This window comes from Sylvia atricapilla, chromosome Z, assembly GCF_009819655.1.
Source record: "Sylvia atricapilla isolate bSylAtr1 chromosome Z, bSylAtr1.pri, whole genome shotgun sequence".
In the NCBI taxonomy this organism is placed as follows: domain Eukaryota; kingdom Metazoa; phylum Chordata; class Aves; order Passeriformes; family Sylviidae; genus Sylvia; species Sylvia atricapilla.
The window spans coordinates 36,672,920-36,686,545 of NC_089174.1; positions in this window are offsets into that span (position 1 = coordinate 36,672,920).

The window sequence follows — 13,626 nt, forward strand, 5'->3', positions numbered from 1 at the left end:
AAAATAAATAAGTATGCTAAACACTGTCTCACACACCGTACTCTTCTGTTTCAAGTGTGACAATTCAAGGTCCAGAATTAAAGCATTTACTTAATTTGATAGTAGTGTTGACTATCAACATAGTATACACAACATAAGAAACAGAAACACCATTTGGCTGAGTAACTTATTCCTTCTGAAATACTCATCTAGAGAAAAGGATTAAACAATAAATCAGAAGAGTATATAAATTGATTAAATTTACATTTACTCAACCTCAGTCTCTTCTAGTTTTAGAAACAATAATTGAATATTCACACTGCAAAGCAAACGCTTTTAAAGGGAGTTCTAGTAAATGCATGTCAATGAACAATAACAGGATTCTAATCTTTTTCTCTGACATGAAGTGATAATCCTACCGTCCTAACAACAGTGTTACATACAGAGACAGAGTTGCACAGCTGGTACCTTACAATTTTAAGACCCAAACTGTATGGTGGGGAATCAAACAACTTCCATCTGCAAGAGAGAGGCCTGAAAATGAAGAAGAGTATAAAGCTGCCTAGTGTCTTTCTTAAAGAAACACCTTAAGGCTGATGGTTGCGCAGACCTTTTTGGACCCCAAAAGAGAATGAGCTGAGGGTTGATGCTTCATGTTGTTTTCTTTCATTCAAATGGACGATGCCCACAAGACAAATAGGGATCAAAGGGCTCCTTCTGTTCAAGCAGCAAGGACTGTTTATTGTGAGCAGAGAGAAGGAGGCAGAGTAAGTAGAAAATACAGTAGGTCTGGGTAGAAATCACTCTTCCTGAGTTAACAGAGTACTTTGAAGAATGGGATTAGGGGTATTGCAGACCCCTAGTTTTTGCATCCTTCTCATTTTTTAATGCATAGAGGTCAGAGTGCGGTTTTTATAAAAGCAAAACCTCAGTCTCCAGTGAGGCTAACTCCACTCAAGGTAAATCTCAGAATCTTACTAATGAAAGAATTTTTTTAATTCAAAGAATATAAAATAAATCAACATGTATATAAGAGTTTTCCAGTTTTACATTAGGCTTATTAATGAAATGCTGTATTTACCAGATGTAGTAATTATAAGGCAAAAATCCACTACTTAGTAGGAATCAATCTGCCTTTGTCCTTAAATTTCCTTTCTACTCATTTGCTCTGGATTCCACTCAGGAAAATAGTGTTAAGACTTATTTTATGTACACATTTTATTCAAATTAAATATTTATATAATGAAATTCATAGAAATACAGTACTTGAAAATTTACCTACTTGTAAATTACACTCTTTAGGAAGAGTCCCAAGTAAGCATATAATAGCAACTGATAATAACTGTCTAGATGATTACATTATTCTACTAAGTAATCATTTTGTCCTGACAGTACATGATATACTGTATCAATTTATTTTCAGTATGTAAAAGTATGACTGAAATAACCTGATTCGAAGCTTGTTTAATTTTGAACTAATTCTGTCATTTTTGTAGACCCTTGACTTAGATTTCAGAAATAAATACTCAGAATGAAATTATGAATTAAATAGTCACACAAGAGTTGCTTCTTCATAATAGTCCAATGACTGTTTTCTGACCTTTGTATCAACAGTACTGTAGGAAGTGTTTTGGACTTACATTCATTTTTCATGTATTTTTTGCACTTTAAGAGCAGCTGAACAATGTTAGCATTATCTTCTCATAATTCTGCACATTAGCAGAAAAGAAAATTATAACTCTGAATCTCCAAGATAAATCCTCCCTCAAGAATGTCTGGGGCTTGTCCTGGACAGTTCGTCTGTGTACTGTACTATCCAGATATCCTTTTATCAGCATGTTACGTCTAGTGGGATCCATAGCTACCTTGCATAGCAGAGACCACTTGCTAGAAGACTTGAGGCTCTCTGACATCTGCTCAGACAGCCTTTAAACTACTGTCAGATTTGGACTTATGAAAGATTTTCTCTCTTGACACTGGCAGGACCTATGAGGAGGAGGAGCATTAGCTACACAGCTGTGCTTTCCTTCTTGGGCATGTTTGGGGTAGCAAATGCCTCCTTACCACACAGCTGGCTGGAGGGCAGGACAGCAGCCTTGCCATTTGAGGTAGACACTCTTATCCTTTCCCTCCTGAGATACTCAGGAATGCCTTTTTGTGAGAAAGCACACAGGTCAGAATTTTCAATGTAGAATCCACTGACCTAGCAGTGCTGCTCTTACGGCCAGCATTAATTATAGATGATCAAATGCATAATAATTTGCAAAATGCAAGTATTTTTCCACCCTACTTTGTGTCCTGAGCTGCTAAGCAAGAACTCATGCAGAGTTCTTTTAGAAACAGGGAACAGTTTTTCATAAAGGGCCTCTCAATTTGTCCAAAGATCTTAGAAAACAGTAAGTGAGCAGTGTGTTTTTGCCTGCCTGCATAAAAGAGCTGAATTTGGTACTATGTTTTGTGTTCTTTCAAATGTGTACAAGCACAGTGGGGTGAGGTTTTTCTTATCAAAAGAAGCACAAATTCAATTCCAGACTTTAAGCTGTGGGCTTTAAGCCATAACAATTTTTGAAACATACTGTCAACTGTAAAAATAAAAAAGATAGTGCCTGTTCCTCCTGCACACCTAAGTTCAAATCTCTCCCTAGGCTACCAGCAAAAACAAACATGTGGCTCTGGTTCTGTTTTTTCTCTTTTGCATCACAGAACTGTTGCAAACCAGCATGACTTGGAACTTCTATTACAGGCACCAAATGCTATTGAAGAAAGGCAGTTTGAAAAGGGCAGGATGCAGCTGTAGTGAAATGTCCAGGGGATGGGAAGTGAGTGGCCAAGGAACATGAAGGTACAGAGGGAGTGATGCAGAAAGTAAGTGCATGTTTTGTGCCTTCCATCCTAAACATTAGTCCTCTTCACCACTTAATGGCCAGTTTCACAGAATTTGTATTTTTTAATCCTGTAGTCAACATCTAAACCTGAACATTCTGTGCTGCCAGCAAATACTGAAAACTGTTTTGAATTACAAAAATTGTAGAGAATTTCCTTTCAATTTCTGCCTTATAGTGTTTAACTCCTGCAGACATGAAGTCATATGACCTTTCTGCATCTAGACACTTAAACAAACTTGTGAACAATTTGCCTGAGAGGATTAGTGTTTTACCTTTTTTATTTATATCCTGGGCAAACTGTAGGATTAGGATTTGTCTGTCCATCCGAAAGCTACATCTGCATCAAAGCACATATGCACTGCTTTGTAAGTGACTGTAGCATACGAAAAAGAAAAAGAAAAAGAAAAAGAAAAAGAAAAAGAAAAAGAAAAAGAAAAAGAAAAAGAAAAAGAAAAAGAAAAGAAAACAAACAAACAAAAAAGGAAAAAGCTGCTAGATTCTGCATTCTACAGTTTATCTGGTTCTTAGTTTCATGTTTTGGAGAGATCTAATACAGGATCTAGGAATGTACATGTAACTATGTTACCCAATACTCAGATCTCTTCAGACTCCCATTCCCAGCTATTAGATTTAGGCATTTGAAATGCATTGGATTGGGAATCTGGAACCCATAAGAGTAGAATAGTTCTAAAGAGAAGTAAATGTTTTTTGTAAGGGGTAAATTGTATTTGATGGAAAGTTTAGAGGGAAGTAAGAATAAGCAATTTTTAGCCATTTGCCTACCACCAAACTTTCTCAGAATCATCAGTGGATAACAAAATGAGCTCATTTACATGGCTCTTCTCCGTATTTCTTACCCACTTCAGTGGATTAAAGGCTGCTAGAAATGAGTTTTGTTCTTTTATAACATTAAGTTTCCTTGCAGGTTATCTCCACAAGGATGCTATACAGAGGTGAAGGAGAGTAAAATAGATCCTTAGATTCAGAAAGCAAAATGTCTTAATAAGACAGCATGAGCAAGTTTCAAGGACAGGTTATGCCTTTCCCATTGCTACGATTGTCTATCTTTTTTTTGTTTGTTTGTTTTGGTTTGGTTTGGTTTGGTTTTTTGTTGTTTTTTTGTTTTTTTAATGCTAAACAACTGCAGGATTCCATCTTGTTTCAATAGGTAATGGTGAACATAGAATATGGTACGTATTTTTTTTCACAAGATGTTGTCCTGGACCATGTAAACAACTCCGATACTGTAATGCTAGGATTGCTTCAAAAACAACAAATGGGACCAGGATGAGAGTTTATGAAGAAGCAACCACCCTCTATATATTGTACAGTCTCATCAAGCCATATCTGGGGTTTAGTTTCTTTTAAGTCAGACCAGCTCATGACAATACCATGGCAGGATGGGAATCAAGTGCACCAAGCCAGCACTGACAAACCTTTGTTAGCCTGGATGCCAGTTCCATGCACAAACATATTAGTTGCAGATCTCTCCTTTCCCTGATATTAGATCTTCAGACTGCATTGCCACATTACCGCATTTAACATGGGAAAAAAAAACCCCTCATGCTTGAAACACAGTAGCATCTAGCAATACTAAAACACTGGAAGTGTAAAGGCCAGCTTGGATGCAGCTTTGAGCAACCTGGTCTAGTGGGAAGAGTCCCTGCCCATGGCAGGGGTTGAAAATAGATGATCTTTAAGGTTCCTTTCAACCCAAAACCATTCATAATTCTACTGTATAGAGAGACGTGGAGCTGCTGGAGAGAATCCAGTGGAAGAACACAAAGATAGTTATGGGATTGGGGCATCTCTGTTCTAAGGAAAGGCTGAGGAACGTGAGCCTGTTCTACCTCAAGAAGAGAGGACAGAGGGGAGCTCATCAATGTATATCAATATCTGAAGCGTGGGGTTCAAGGGATCCAGGCCCTGCTTGGTGGTGCCAAGCAATAGCACAAGAGGCAACAAATTGATGCACAGCTGGACATAAGGAAGAACTTTACTGTGCAGGGTAAGCAAGCACTGGAACAGATTGTCCAGAGAGGTTATGGAATCTACCTCACTGGAGATATTCAAGAACTGTCCGGACACAATCCTGTGGTATGTGCTCTGGAATGAAGATGCTTGAACAGGGAGGTTGGACCAGATGGCCCATTGTGGTCCCCACCAACCTTGCCCATTCTGTGATTCTGGGGCATGCAGAGGGTTGACAAACCTCTAAATTAAGTTGACAGATCCCACAGTCACTACAGCTGATTGTTTTCTGGTTCTCAGTCTTTTCCATCACACACATTTAAATAGGTCTTAGACTTCCCTGTAACAGAGGTGGAGGCCCTTTCTGATCACTGATAATTTCCCCAGCAGGAAGCAAAAAATTTTTGGCACACAGAGTTATCTGTCTTTGCACAGTCAGACAATTTAATTATTGACCATGACAGCATTTCTTTCAAGGCTTTACATTTCTTAGATGGATTCACCGTCTCCAGCATGATGATGCTTTGCTGTGTACTAAAAGATATTCTACTAATATGGGACATAGGATTTCTTGAGTTTTGATAGTGAGAGGCTAATGAATGGCCCATTGATTTTTATGATTTCAGCTTCCTTTTCATCTCCTTAGAAATAAATATATGTTTCAAAACATCTCCATGGAAGAGTGTTTCATTGCCCTTAACCACTTTTCTGCTTCCTGTATCACAGTTTTTTTCTTGAGCTCTTTTCATTACAGAAGGGTACAGGGCCATTCCCTGTGATTCTGTTAAGTTCAGATCTATCACAAGACAGCAGTGTAGAAATTTTGCTGTAAATAGAAAGACATTGAGTTCACTTCTAGTGAAAAACTTTACAGCTTAATAAGTTGTAAAGTATTTCTCCCAAAACAACAAAAAACATTAGCTTTCATGGGAGGAAAGAGCAGAGTGACTCACTACTAAAAGGCAAATACTAATTAAAGGCAACTTTAGCAGCTTCCTCAGTGAGCAGTATTCTCTTCTGTTAGGAGAGAATTACAGAACCTAACATAACCTACTTCATTTGGAAGTGAACTCCATCTCACAATCTGAAATGCACAAAAAGTAGAAGAAAATGCAATGTAGAAATTTTTGTCTATCTGAAGGGAGAATGAAGCAGACTGAAGGGAGATGAAGTTGTGTGTTGGACTAAAGGATCTGAACTGTATGACTGAGCTACCTGTGGTGCTGGCTCTCCATAACTTCCAAGTACCCAGAATTAAATGATGAAAAGATTCAAGCCTAACTACAATGAGAGGTGCTATCTTCCTAAAGCTCCACTCTTGGGAGGAAAGGGTTAAAAGGGGAAGAGAGAGTGATGAGAATGGTGGATTTACTCAAGTGACCTTACAGCTGGGAATGCCAAGGCCTGGAGAATAAACAGTGTGGGAAACCACATGTAGGGAAACCTACTGCTGTTTGTCTGTTTGGAGATGTAGAATTTCTGTATAGAGATAACATAGGTGTTTACAGAGGCCTGTAGGCCCTATCCCAGACATACTTGAGCTCCCTGTTGGGAGAGAGATCAAAGCAGAGACCATAAAAAAGCATAGGGAGATCACAGCATGGTGCTAAACGACACATGCTCAGGTCCTGGATAAATGGGCACAGCAGCAGCCCTGCTGCCTTCCTGGTTTGGATTGAGCCTGTCAGTGCCTGTGCTCTCATTCTGTGTCTGCTGCCCAGCCTTGTTTCAGAATCCTCCAGTTAAGAAGTAATTGAGTAAATTTATTCTTTGCATTTCAGCTGTGGTTTTGTGGTTGCCCTCAGTCATCTGTGTGATGATCCTGTTGATTCACACAGCTGTGAACAGGTGTCAGGGTCTGCAAACTTTCTGTAACAGACAGGCCTCATGAGCTCCCAGGTTTGAAAACAGGCAACAAATAGTCCCATTTTGGACAAGAAAGACCTTTCCAGCTACATCCTTTCCATCCCTTCTCCCTAACTAATTAGTGAAAGTAAGACACCTGTTTTGATGAGGCAAAGCTTTTCAGCTCTTTTCATAACTGTTGAAGAAGGAGTATTTTTGGTTTTGCAGGCATTAGCTACACTATCCACTAACAGCCAGTCACAGTGATCAAGAATAGGAAATAACTGGAAATGGACATTACTTTCCTTTCCTTACAGAAGCTCCACTGGGACTTTTAAGAACAGTAGAGGTGTCTTTGCTGAGAATCTCAATGGTTAAAGTAGTCGAGAGGCAAACCCCGGCAACTATGGGTGTGACTTCTGTTATCTTGTTCTTTTATCTGGAGACTGTATGGGAAGGTTTTCTCTCTTATGGTCTGCAAACTGGGAACATATTGTAGAAACACCAGAAGTAATCTCTTGTGTCAAGATCATCATGGTAACCATTGATATTTTCTCTTCTGTTGAAGGTGCCAGCTTCATTGTTATATGAATGATTACATGAAAGCCTGATGGTCCAGTGTTTTCACTAATCTGCAAAATGCTTAACTGAGGTTGTTTGTGTCCTTTACAACTGTATTTGAGGCAAGATATTCCCCAAAAGATCTTTTGCTCTAAAACATATATAACCGCTATGGAAATCTGCTTCGTTTAATGGATTTGTTTTTGTTACCAACTTCCTGGATACTATCTACTTTATTCAAGAGACAACAGTTTTTTTCCATAGTCCCATCACCATTACAAGTTTGTCTCATTTCCATTTATCTGTCAGTGGCATTGCTCCCTTCAGAGTCAAATAGCCAGGTGCTACCACTGTTCCCTCATCTTGCAATCAAGGACAGCAGCTTCATATAAGGCAAATAGGTTTTCACGAGATGTAAACAGATTGCCACCTCAGAGTGACTGATAAATGTCAGGAAGAAACAAGGTCAGGTGTCTGATACTGCCAAGCACTGCCAGGTCATGCTAATGAGCCCTGTTAACAGAGGAAATGAGAGGTCAGAAATTCATTATTTTCTTCAAGAAATAATGACTGCAAAGTAGAATTAAAATAGGAAAGGTCTCAACATCCTTTTAACTAGGATTTTCACAGAAAATTCAGACAGATGCTGACAATGTTCTTTCTAATTTCTAGAATCATAGAAGAGAAGAGGATCACAGGCCAAGGCTCAAAGTTCCCTGGTCCCAAATTTGATCGACCAAGAGCAGTTCATAACTGATGGTCTAAGGCCAGAGGGAGGAAGCACAGGGCTACACTAGGCTGCAGCTCTGGCCCTCGTCTGTGGGATCAGGCCGTGCAGAGTCTCAGCTGCCTGAGACAGACCCAATGTGCTGGAAAGTGTTCAAGGCAAAAAGAGCCTCTAGAAACCAAAAATAGGAACCAAATTACAGGATAGGAAACCAAGCCAGATGAATAGATACAAGGAGAGTAAACTGGGTGAAATGGATATATGAACAAACATACTATATTAATAAATTAATAAATTTCAAGATAAAGGAGTGTTGGTTACACAGTGCTACACAGGTTCCTCTTAATAGTCCACCAGTAATTCCAGAAAGAAGAAATCCCAGGGGAGTCAGCAAGGACAGACCTTCCTCCCTAAAAGACTTCTATCATCTCTACCATCTCCTCAGGATGACCCTATCTTGTTGAGAAATAATATAGATAGTTCAGACTGTAAGGAACAGTGGCTTACCTGGCAGAGCTCTTTACAGTATTTAGTAAACAGAACTGATGCAGCAGATATAATAGACACCTCCATGCTAATAAATCATATGGGGAAAAAAAATGTTTCCTTTACCACTTTCATGTTGGAGTAATGGAGAAAGTACTGCTAAAATATTTAGAGCTTTGACAATACTAGACTGCTCAGCAGTGAAGTATGTTAATATTTCCCTGGGAGCAAAACACTTGGTTCAAGCACAAGCACAGCATCACTCACATCTTTTAACCTCTCTGTGAACAACACAAATGAAAGTGTGAAGTGTGTATGTGACTTGGCTGCTGTAGAATGCCAGGAGTAATTTTTAACTATCAATAGCACAAAAGTTCTGATATTCTAGAAGTTTCTGCATGCACATGTGGAGCCATCTCTGCACAAGAGTGTGTGGAGATTCTTCCTTGTAGCACTAACAAGAATTTACATGTTTGTCCAGGTTCTTTAGTTATGATCTGAATTTTTTTTTTTTTTACCTAGAATTATATTATATGCCTGATCTTCATTTTTGCTATTAGTTTCTGATCCCCTGTAGTTTAGCTCTCTAGTTTGTAGTATCAAAATTAGTTTATTGTCTAATAACATTTTGAAATAGAATCAAAACTGTACATGTTCCCTGCAAAACCAATTTTCTTCTGGAGGATGAAGAACCCTGAGGCTCTTTTGTGTCTACAGCACTCTCTGTCTGGCAAGGTTATGAGCTTTTAAGTTAGCACTAGCTTTGTGTTTGCAGTAGTATCTATGTTGCCACATGTCAGAATCAGTAACTTAAAGTGTCTCTTCCATTTTATGAAAATTTATAAGGCATTTAATATAATATTCCCTCTGTATTATTGCACAAAGTCAGTATGTTTTTGTTGCCCTATACATAACGTGTTCTTCCTTTTCAGCCAATACCGTCTAAGCACAGTGGTTTTAAGAAGTGGTGTCCTCGTTCCTGTTCAGATCAGTGACAGCAGGGGTGGCCAAGACATCATGTCATTAAATACCATCTTACATCATTGCCAGGGCAGAGAGAGAGGCACTCTCACTCTTCTGAGAAACAGTGGCCTTTTCCTGTCAGGAGAGCAAACACGGCTGTGATTGTGGCAAGGGTCCTTCCACCATTGTTGTTCATGTTCCTGGGCTTGGTGAGCAGTTTCTATGTATATCATCTTCTCTTTGTACAATTTTGTTATTAATATTGTTGTTGCAACTATTCATTTTCTTACATCATTGCTGTTTCCCATGAATTGTTCCTGTCTCAACCTGTGATTTTCACATTTTTGTGTCTCCAATTCTCAACTCCATCCCCAGAGAGAGACGGGAAAGGGGAAGTGTGGTAAGCAAATGAGCAGTGTCTCATTTGGGGGAGTCTGTGTCGGGGACACTGAATTGAGGAGTGCTATTCCTACATTTCCTACATCATGACAACTGGTTATTTCACACTTGGAACAAATGCATGAATACCAATGAGAGCAGAGAAAATTAAATTAACAGAAATTTATGGTTACCCTGTCCTGTCCTGCTTGGTCTCCTCTCTGTGCAATGGTCGACACTGTGGTAGATTATCATTTCATAGGGAAACTATTAATGCTTAATGAAAGCATTTTCTCTTCCACAGAAGCTTCAAGGCCAAACAGAAACAGTAGCTTGACCAAAAATTGTAAGACCAAGGACTCATGCTACAATTATTCTTCTACAGAGACATCATTGTCTTTCTGTGTTGCTAGCTATGAGCAAATTCCAGCACCACCTTCTATGTGTTTACCTGCCAAAGCAGAGGATATTAAAAGCCTCATTACATCAATTTCACCCCTTTGCTTGCTTAGTAGGCCTGATTTAAAGCAAAGTCTCTCTTCACTAATCCTATTGCATTTGTGAGAGAGGAAATGGAGACTGGTGAGGGGAGTGTAGACCTGAGGTTCCTTTCTCTAACCTGAGAAAAGCATAGGCAAAGCAGTTCACTTACTCTCAGGTGCTACAGGAATTTTCCTTCTTTGGAGTTGTGTTTTCCTGAGCAGTGTGCACAGCGTGACCTGGTGAGCATAAAGAAGAAGGCTAGCTATATGTCTTTACACTGTTCAGGCACAATAACTGCTTAAATTCCTTCTTATTCTTAGGAAAGCACATTTGGAATGTATTGTTTTAAGTGTTATTTCTTTCTTTTCTCGCCATTGCAAAACCAAGCCTTTCAATTATTAAAGCTCAGTGCGTGCTAATGTCTGTACAGGCACCAAGCACAAAGTGGTTCCCACTACAGAGAAATCCCCCATGACTCACACTGAGGCTGGTAGGACCACTTTGCAGGTCTTCTTTCCACTGTGGTGAAGAGTAGAAGGGCAGGACTCATACTGACTGTGTTTTTTATATAAACAAGCCTCAGAAAAAAAGATCATCATTCATGGATGTTGCTCTGATACCAGAATCACATAGGCTCAGTGTCATTCAGGGGAGTGCTGTCCCTGAATGTACGCTTCCTGTGACCCACTGGCAGACACAGTTCCAGTGTCTCATACCACAATATTTATTAAAACCTACCAAACTAACAATATGTTCAATATGTAAAGCTGAGATGACACCCCACTCATTCTACCTTCTTTTCCCCCTGTTACACTGGTGCTGCTATAGTGCACCACTATAATGGAATTTAGATTTCAGATTGTCTTTTGGTCCCAGAAGAATGTCACCTATATAAGGCAGACTAAAAATAGCCCTTAATAATATTTTAATAGTTTAACAAAATGATGGTGCTTGCTAATCCTCAGCATCTACTTCCAGTCCCAATAGCTCAAAACACAGCATTTAGGGGAAATTCCTATGGAGTTTAATAGGGAATGACAAGCTTTCTATAGAATGGTTAGAACTACTGTTAGGGGTTAGGTTTGTTCCTTTTTACTCTAAAGAATTTTTTCCCCATAAATTACCAAGGAGACTAAGTGTCGTACTTAAGAATATTTAACAAACCAAGGGGTGGTCGAAGCTCGGAGGGGGAGATAACTTGAGTTTTGGGGCAGGTAAAGGACAGAGCTTGAGGCAGCTTGGCATTCTGTTTTTTTCCGGTGTTCAGGGAGAGACATGGCTGGGTTGCTGCTCACTGCTAGAAGGGTTCACTTTGTCTGGAGGAGTCCAGTCCTGGGAAATCTACCATCATCTGCTCGTTCTGGAATTCTGAGCTTCTCTGCCACCCTGCGAGAGCTGGGCCAGCTCATCAGGTTTTGTCATCCAGGTTTTGTCGGCACTGCTCCTCTTGCTCCGGTGTGACCCTGCACCCCCTGCCCTGCTGGGACACCCTGCCCTTGCCTTTAGGACACCCTGCCCCTGCCCTGCCGGGACATCCTGCCCCTGCCTTTGGGACACCCTGCCCCTGCCCTGCTGGGACATCCTGCCATCCCAGCTACCAGCCCGACATTTTTCCACTGTTTCCAGTTTGGTGCTCTGAGGATCCTACAAAGGCACGGAGACCAAACTGCCCTGGGTTTTTGTGAAGCAAAGTCCTTGAGCTTCTTGGCACTGTTTTTGTTATCAATGCTGTAGTTGTTGTTTTTTGTGTGCTTTGTTATACATACTAGCAAAGAACTGCTATTTCTATTTCCAAAATCTTTTGTCTAAAAGCTTTTAACTGCAAATCTATAATTGGAAAAAAAAAAAAAAAAAGAGGGTGGTGGGGGATGGTGGTGGTGTGGTTTACATTCTCCCTTTGAAGGGAAGCTCCAGCTTTCCCTGGCAGATACCTGTCTTCCCAAACCAAGACAGCTACCCAGAGAACACTGTAACAGGGATGTAATTCTCCATTCATAGCTATTAGCTGGACTAAATTTCTATGGAATCTTTCTGATTTCTTCCTTGTTCAATTCAGTAAGACTTTTCCATAGAAAAAACATGCACGCTTACTGCAGCCTACACAGATACGAGGCAGAGTATATCCGTATTGTTTAATAGGAGGTAAAATTGCTACTGTTCTGTTCCATACAAGGTGGGAGGTCTCTTGCTGCATAAATTCCAAGTATTTGATATTCAACAAAAATCAGTTCATACTAAACACACTTTGTTTCAAAAAAATATTAAAAGTTAGGCTTATCTAATAGCAACCTAAAAGTATTCCACCAGTATTCACAGAGGTCTCTTTAGTGATTATCAGCCTTAGAAGAAGAAAGAGAGTGCATTTATGCCTGCCATATTGTTAGGGTGTAATAGCACAGGTGAATTTAGGTGCTTGTGGTTAGTACTCAAAAGAAAAAAATGGCAAGTACAATTCTGAAAATAACAATGTGAAGTTCTGTACAAACATATAGGAAAGCCATGTTCATTTTAAGCTCTATTAGCAACACAAAGAGATCGAAGAAGCTGCTACTCCACTTGACATTAGCAGCAGTGCCAAAGCTCACTCACATCAGAGGGCCTGGGCTTCCTGCCAGAGGGCCTGCCAGCAGGCAAACTGGTAGTGATGTTGTGAGGAGAAGAAGAGCACATAAATATTAAAAGTAGATACCAGGCCAAGAAAGCACATAAGATTGTCCCTGTTCTCTATGCAGCAAGAACTCTGAGACCAACTTTTTCTTCTTCAGTGTCATGGACGTGTTATTCAGCACCCTTCCGTCCATATACAAGTGTTGTAGTTTCTGTGAGCAGTAATTTTGTGGCAGAATCTTTGTCTGCTGGACAGAATCCTTTGATTGCAAATTCATAATTTGTAGCCAAGACACTTGAAGAGAGAGTGAAAATTTGTCTCAGAAAATTTCTCAGCAGCACTGGTTCTTGCAGATGTTTTTTCTGGACAAAGGCTGACAGAGTACAATATGCCCTAAGAAGACTTCCTTCTTTGCCAGAGATTTTTCATCTCATGACACTTAACACATGGTAGGGTTTATTTGCAGCCTTGTTTGCCAGCAAAAATGAGGAACTGTGTGCTCCAGAGCTATATGAGTAAGATCAATGCCAACCACAGATTTCTATACTCAACCACCACATACAGATCCCTGTATGCAACTCAGGTCCCCAATAGCTTTTTGAAACGGTCCAAAGGTGAACAATGCCTGCTAATCTAATCTGCTATAAATGTGTGCTAAATATAGTGAAAGTGTGGTACATCATTTCTGCACCTCTCAGCCTGGTAGGTGCTTCTAAATGGAAGCATCCTTCTCTCATCGG